The following is a 7078-nucleotide window of genomic DNA, read 5'->3' as shown; positions in this document are numbered from 1 at the left end:
TCTTACAGACTACTTTTTAGGGTAGTTTCAACAAAATTAGGATGGGTTTTTTTACTTTTATTTCTGTATTTAGGTTTTTGGTTTTGTTTGTGCTTTAAGACAAGTGCAATAAATTAGATTTTTAAGAAATAAATTACCGTGGTAAGACTCATCTTTTGTATGATTTACAAGAGAGTTCTCTTATGTCTGGCAATTGTGTTGTTGTGAAAGACTGTGCTTATGAAATCCCTGCCCTAATGTTGTCCCAGACAACATGGTAACTACAATATAAGGACCTTGATACTGTGAAGTTTATTTTGCATATTTTTTAAATTGTGACAGGCGTATCAAGCCAGCAAAATGTTCATCTTTTAAGCAAAGGCAATTAAACACATCTCATATTTTAATATTAAGCTTGTTGCCTCCATATTAAGATAGTCTTGCTGTAATAGCAGTAAACAAATGTCTTTCCTTACAATGCTGAACAAAAATTGCATGTTGACTATTTTAGCTCAGTGAAAAATACACATTTGTGGTCCCAGCTAGAAAATGGTCCAGCAGAAAATGGTGATTGTACCACATGTGCTGTAACTGCACCCTTCCTTGAATTTTACATTATCTGAGGACTTCCTGTGTTTCTGGCATTTTACTGGAACTGCAGCTGGGGCTTAAAAGAGAGCACCTTGGCTTTGCTTCCCAGAGGAGAGAGCTGTTTCCTGAGTGAGTCGGGACCTGGGTAACTTCACACAAGAAAACAACAGTGATTAATGAGGCTTCTGACTCTTAAACACACTTCCAGCCCCAGGAATCTTGTTCAGATTCAGATGGCAGTGTCCTTGCCTAATTATCATAGCTTTTATCTTGACAAACTGGTTGAGCTGCTTCTCTGACTCCTGCAGGAAAATAGTAGTCTCCTTACAGCACTGGCTCCTTGCTATTGTTCAGGAGTAATCCTGATGTCACAGTGTAAGCAAGGTGACTGTGATGAGTTGTTGTGAAACAACCATCTTACATAGATGAGAAACTCTTGGTTTTCTTAGTCTCACAGCAATAAAAGCAAATAGGATCATGTTAAATGGTACAGAGAAAATCTTTCACTAACAAGTGTCAAAAAAAATACATTAATTGCTTAGGTAAGATTGCAGAACTGTTGATATGAAACACTGCTACTACTAGGAAAATTGAGAATGAGAAACAATTATGAACTTGGGTCATTGTCTAAACATAGCTTTATTTGTGCAGGTACAAAGTTTCACATGTCTTCAGCCTTCACATCCTTTTCAAAGAGTGTCTGATGGAATGGACCAGAATTCCCCCTTCTTCCCACACACTTGTTATCATGAGAATGCTGTAAATCCCATACAATACTTTTCAATAGATGAGTTCTGCCGATCATTTCAAAGGCACTTCTGGGTAATTTCAGACTTGTGTGACATTCTGGCTTATATTTTTGCTTTTCTCTTAGAACTCTCTTTAATGAGTAAGCTTCTGCTAGTTGTTTCTGCAAGTTCTGGATAGATTTCAAGGAACAACCTTGATACACCTTTTCAGTAAATGCTGTTCTGAGTATAAAGGCTTGAAATTCAAGTGCTTGTATGCCTATGGCTTTGCCTGGTTAATTAGCAATTAGTGAAGCATAAATTGTTTATGAAGGTACGGAGTTCTCCTCATAACCTTGGTGTAAGTTCTCAGGTCTCCAGATTTTACATTAACTGGCCCTGTCTACATCCCATCCCTGTTGTCAGGAGTAGAGAGGTAAGACTGGATTGAGGATTTCCAAAATGTAAAATGTGAGATGCAAGCTGTATTCCTCTTGCAGCCTGCTGAAAGCAAAAGTTACATGTTGGAAATAGTATTGTGGTGGCAAGTAGCCAGCTAAGAAAACGGATGGATCCCTTGCCAGACAAAACCCTGATTTTTTGATAATGAGTTATTGTAGTTAAAAATAACCACTCTTGTATCAGCAGGACAGAAGAGAAATTGTAATATATAGGACTAGATTTTAATTACTGGAAAGCAAAAATTGAGTTGCAATCATTATCTTTTGTGAATTACTACAACCAGAGCTCCACCAATAAAGATTAAAATGTCTGGATGAATGAAATTATCTCCCTAGTGTTCGGAATAGCTATATCTAGGTTATCAGTTATGGATTTCTCACTGCTTGAAACTGAGATGGGAAGTGAGGTTTGGGTTCAGTGCAGCAAATGTTTTAGAATGTTCTGTGGCTGGTATCGCCCTAGAAGCTGGGTGAAATTACCATGATGATTCCTTTGGTCCTTGAGTCTTACCTGACTTGAAATCTATTTAAATATATCTATCAAATTGTTATATTAGCCATAAGGTTAAACATAAGGTTAAAGTCCTGCTTGATGCTAGTGGAGGAAAAAAGCATAGGAAAAGTAAAGATCTGTTTGAGAATCATCATGTTCTTATGGATGGTGGACTTTTTATATATGTATATATATATGCACATACATAAAAGCTTTGATTTCTGTTCTGTAAAAGCTAATAACAGTGATAATAAAATACCAAAAAGTACTAAATCCTCCAAACTGAAAAATGCCCTTTCCATTTTGGCCCTCAGAAATTACTTCTAAATACAGGGATTTTTATAGCCTGTGATTCTGGTAGAGGCACTGAATAGTACACAGCTGAATAGCACTGAGTGGAGCTGCAGTTACAAATTAATCTTTCAAACATCGTTCACTATTTCTGATATTGAAGAAACCAGTGACTTTCCATTTTAATATACTTTTCTCATTACCTCAGCTGAGATACACTTAGAGCAGATAAAGGAAGGAGACTTCCATTTACAACACTTGTGTTTTGAATCTCATATCCAGAGAAAATGTACCTAAAGATGTGTACAGAATTTTATTAAGGTCCTGCACTTACCATCCTGGGTTTGCACAAGTGACTGCGTGCTTTATTTGTATTCAGTGGACCTGCTGTCTAATCAGTGTGGGGAGCCTGTGCTGAGAGCTCTCTGTAGTTAAGGATGTGCAGAGGTATCTTGTGTGTGGAATGGGGAAGTGACACAGGTGTTAACATCTCTTAAAGCATGAAATGAGAATACTCCACAGATGACTCCTTGCTGAGGCTGTCACGCTGCAGTATTTTTCCCTAGATGTGGACTGGATGAATTTAGCTAAGTTCTGCTAGCTCAGGTGAAAGATAAAGCTAACTAGATCTCTCCCAGAAAAAAAAAAAAAAAAGACTGGGAGGAAAGTTCCAGGGAAGCCCCCAGCAGAATTCCTGGCACATGTGCCTGGCTACAGAGTAGGGGGATGTACCATAGAGAATGAATTTGCTTGAGCTGCAGGGGAAAAACTGCAACTGCCAGCAAGAAAACCCCACAATCCCTGGTTGTTCTAGGGAACAGACCAGCCAGCTGATGCTGGGAAGTGCAAAGTAAGTAGGGTAATTGCTAGAATGACTGAGATTTTACTTGCTCAGCTCCCACGCTTGTCTTGCTAAATCCATTCTGTGCCTCAACAGATGGTCTAAGGTCTGTTCCCTCCATGAGCCGCACCCAGCACTCCAAATTTGGGATAAAAACATGTGAAGCAATGGACCTGCACTTGGTTCCATGGTGCTGTGGTGAAAGTCAGACCTTTTAAGTTAAGGAGAAGATGGTAAATGATCAGTGTAACACTTTGAAATAACATGCGTAGCACTGTTGGTTCTCTCTGTAACTGCTGTAATAATGATGCTGACCTTGTTAAATATTAACGTCGATGCCATAGGTACTTGTGTAGGAGATCTGTTGGCCTTCAGGTCTCATCAGCTGATTACTTAAAATACTGCCAACATGAGGCCTGATTAAAACAACAACAAAATCTGAAACGTGTTTGTCCATACTAGGAATGGATACACTGGGGAGCTGAATCTCCTTGCTTTTAAGGCCTGCTGATGGCTTTTCATACTGTTCTTTGGAGCTCTTTCTCCTATCCTTTCATGCATTTACATGATGCCCATATAGAGCAAATCCTTCCAGGAAAACCCAGGCAACTGTGTTTTGTATGGCACTTTCTTTCCTTCCTCCCCATGTTGCCATTTCTAATTGCTATAGGATGGGAGTTGAGGTCCAGGGATGCAGTGAAGCAGCTCCTTCTACTTCAACTTTGGTTTTAATATAAAGACGGTGCTTAAACTAGCAGATATTTGTTTAACCTCTTCCTTAGTCCTTTGCAGCATGTTTTTCACCATTGCTGGCTGCTTGCAATATAGTGACTTCCTAAACCTGATTTTAATAGAAGACTTTTGAGATGGAAGGTAACAGATGTTTGGTTGTTTTTTTTTTAATGGGTGAGAGATGCCATATTTTTCCAGATGAGTTTTCAAAGCATACCAAGCAAGGTGAGCTCGGCTTTCACTTCAAAAGCCGTGCTTCATTCAATCCCTGAGTGTTGCAATCATACAGCCAGTGATTTCTCAAAGCCACTTTTAGAAGCAGATTGGCATCTGTCTTGCTGTCAGCTTCAGGGACCTTAAGAATAACATTGTCTCTGCAGAACTGTACTGCCAAGAGCCCAGACTTCAGTGTCTCCTTTAGCACATTTGTTCTAGGCAGCATGGACAGGCTCATCACCTACATAGGATTCCCTGCCTGGTAAGTTTTGCCAGCCTCTGTGGGCGATAATAGGAATCTTTTGCAGATCTGGACAAATGGGTAATTTCTTATGTCTGTCTCTAAGGATTCTTGCTTTAAGTCTAGGGTTCCCTGCTAGAGTTCCCAAAGTCAGTCAGGGTGGAACACATCAGCACAAAAGACACAAATTGCATCCTTGATCAGTTAGTACAAATGAAACTTTGTTCATGCCCTCTTCAGGGTGAATTTCACCAAATTTTATGCAGTTTTTAATTTTAAAAGTTGATGTGGAGGGGAGCAGCACAGCCCTTATTGTATCTACCATCTACAATTATTTTAGGACATTGAGTGACAGTGGTTTTCCAAAAGTCCCCATCTCTGACCTTGAGATGGGTACTTTTAAAATCCAGTGCCTAATGGACCCAACAATTAGGCCTCTCACACAGATGATTTGCATGTTATTATTCTGTTTGCATTTTGCATTCAAGATTCTCACCTTTTGTTACTTTTAGTTTTACAAGTACAGCTTGTTCAGAGTGAGTAGATTTAAAATAGCTGTTCCCAAATTCTTGAGTGGGTTGACCTGGGTCACCACTAAAACTTCCTTGTAGATTTTCTTGCACTTTTTCCATCTAGTTTTTAATAGAAAGCACCACAGAAGTTGTACGCTTCTGTAAATAAATGTGGTCCATCAGCAGTGCCTGATGAAACATCTTTGAGAATCACTGCTCCAGAAACACTGCTGCAGTGGGAATATGCACACTGCTTTCGCCCAAAAAAATAAAAGAAAATAAATCTGAGTTTATTTTTACTAGTACTGGTATTGTTGATGTCTTGACTTGTATTTAGCTGTTTTCCCAATAACAGACTTAGAGTATCTGAATTCAGTTGTCATGTTAAGCTCTGGAACTGAGCTTAACATGAAAACTGGTCACAGTTATTACCCTGCTGACTAGAGGAAAAACAAAAATTTTTTTTTTACTATTTTGAAAAAATACTTTGTGAAAACACAGCCAGGCAAGTCAGGTCAATCCTGGAATGTTTGTCTTTCTTATTTAATTCTATATATATTCATGGCAGAGCTTTTACTACAATGGACCCTGGATAGGCTTTGGAACATTATTAGTAGGACCTAAGGCTTTGCCGTATAACATCTCTGGAGGCAACTCTGCTTATGTTCAGCCAAGTAAGATGTTTTTGGAAGCCATCCCAAGCAAGTGATTTTGCATAATAAATGCATCTTCTTTCTATAATGTGATAGTCTTTCTTCTTTGGCAGTGACTCATAGAATTTTAACATGGATGACACTTGGGGAAAGAACCATCTTTTTTTTTTCCCCCCTCTCTTTATCCCAATGTCTCTGCTGTAGTCCACATAAGTAAGGGGTATCTTTGGGAGCCATTCTGTGCCACTGGTTGAGAAATAGGAGTATATATTTTCAAAAGATAGACAAGTCGTAGGAGGCCTGTGGTAGTGGTTTTGTGTAATATTTGCAGTTTTGTTCCTGGTTTGGGGTGAAGTCTTTTGCATTGCATGGCATAATGCTAATGTAACTTTGTTTCCCTCTGATATTGATGTGTTTACATCAAGGTTACTGCAAACAGCTGGAAGCACATGAATTTCAGAAAAACATTCTGAGAAAACCAGTATGAGCAGAGATAATGCTCCTCCCGCTTGGGGAGTGGGGCAGGGATGGAAGTGAGAGTCTTGAAAGAATACCTACCTTAATTCATGGTTGCTAGGGCGAGTAGAAGTAAAATTACGGTTTCAGGGAATGTTGAATAAAGTAATTCTGACCTGTGGAAGATGAATGAGGAAAGAACAGGCTTAATGGCAGGAAGGATTTCCTTATCATAAGACTTACTATGTTGTGCTGTTGTCAGGAAATGGTGGCAGTTCCATTCCATGAAGCATTTAAGATTGGACAAAGGGAACAATTCCTGTAATTATATGAGGGAATGAGAACATCTATCTGTCAGAGGCATTTAATGTTCTATTGCTTTGCTTGATTCTTTTATGCAGGTGGTATCACCTTGCTTTCACTTCTTTAAGTACTCTTATGTCCCTTCGTGTTCTGCTTGGTAGATCTGAATGACATTAGCAGAAAGTCAGGAATTTTGAAGGTGAAGAATGAGTGCATCTTCCTTTGATGTCATTTTCACAGAATCACAGAATGTTATGAGTTGGAAGGGACCCACAAGGATCATCAAGTCCAACTCAGGAATGAATGGCCTGTACAGTCATTTGGTGCTGTGAGCACACAGCAGTTTTGCACACTAGTCCTCCAGCACTTCTCTTATCCAGGAGAACATTCAGGGCTTATTGATGGCCTGTCTGAAAACAGTGCTTTATATTGCAGAGGAGGCACAAAAGCAATGCCACCAGCAGGCTAATAACACATGACATCACCTGTAAGAGCTGTAACATAAGTGGGGTTTGGTTTGGTTGTTTTTATTTTCAGAACCAGTATGTCACAAGCATAAATAAGAAAGATTTGTCATTACA

Source organism: Corvus cornix, chromosome 5 (assembly GCF_000738735.6).
Source record: "Corvus cornix cornix isolate S_Up_H32 chromosome 5, ASM73873v5, whole genome shotgun sequence".
NCBI classification, from domain to species: Eukaryota; Metazoa; Chordata; class Aves; order Passeriformes; family Corvidae; genus Corvus; species Corvus cornix.
This window is presented reverse-complemented; position numbering follows the sequence as displayed.